This window comes from Otolemur garnettii, unplaced genomic scaffold (assembly GCF_000181295.1).
Source record: "Otolemur garnettii isolate 467f Iridium unplaced genomic scaffold, OtoGar3 scaffold00112, whole genome shotgun sequence".
NCBI lineage: Eukaryota > Metazoa > Chordata > Mammalia > Primates > Galagidae > Otolemur > Otolemur garnettii.
In genome coordinates this window covers 241,711-242,772 of record NW_003852507.1, presented here as the reverse complement: position 1 = coordinate 242,772, position 1,062 = coordinate 241,711, and positions in this window count along the sequence as shown.

The following is a 1,062-nucleotide window of genomic DNA, read 5'->3' as shown; positions in this document are numbered from 1 at the left end:
CTTCTGGGGTACAGTGTGGGGTTTTCACATGCAATCCGAAATACTTCCATCAAACTGGTCAACAGAGCCTTCATGTCATTTTCTCAGTTATTGTTTTAAAACGTTCTACTCTTAGAAAAATTCACTTGTACCCCTGTAAGATAAACCTCAGAAGTGATCCCTCCAATCCCCCTCCCTCCATCCATTCCCCGCTCCCTGCAGTTGGTATTTTAAATGCAACTTGGGAAATAGCTTAAAATGTATTCCCTTCGCCTTCTATTAATGCTTTTGATGCAACTTCATGACTATTTTTCTTGTACTTAACGAAAGAGAAAATTTATCTAAGAGAACTGAAACCTAGCAGACATGTCCAGGGATACAAAAATAAAACAAAAAACTCTAGTGATTTAACTGCTTATTGTTATTGGTCCTGTTTATTCTTTTTTTTGAGGCAGAGTCTCACTATGTCACCCTCAGTAGGTGCCGTGGTGTTACAGTTCACAGCAACCTCCAACTCTTGGGCTTAAGCGATTTTCTTGCCTCAGCCTCCCAAGTAGCTGAGACTTAGAACTTTGATCAAATAATACAAAAATGATTTTTATAACCAAAATGTTTGTACCCCTGTAATATTCTGAAATAAAATTTAAAAAAGAAAAAAATTATGCAGATTGAAATTTTACAAGGTTACAGGACTAAAAGGGCAATAAGCAAGTAGACAAAACATTAATCTCTTCCCCTTGTTCAGGCTGGTCTCCAATTCCTAAACTTGAAGGATCCTCCTGCCAGGCACTCTAGCCTGGGCAACAGAGTGAGGTCCTATCTCAAAAAGAGAAAAAAAAAAAAAGAATTTCTGTTTGTAAAAGATTTCACTGCATATCTAGATTAGAGTGCTAGGACTATTGTTCCCCCAGATTGTTTTCCTCCAGATTATTGTGAGAGCTCAAAAAACTAGGGTTACAATGTTTGCATTTGTTAGGTAATGTCCCTCTGGTAGTGTGTCCAGCACCCAAGAGCCAGAGTGGTAAGATTATAAGCATGAGCCATGGCGCCAGCCAGAAATTCTTATAATATTTAAAATTTAAC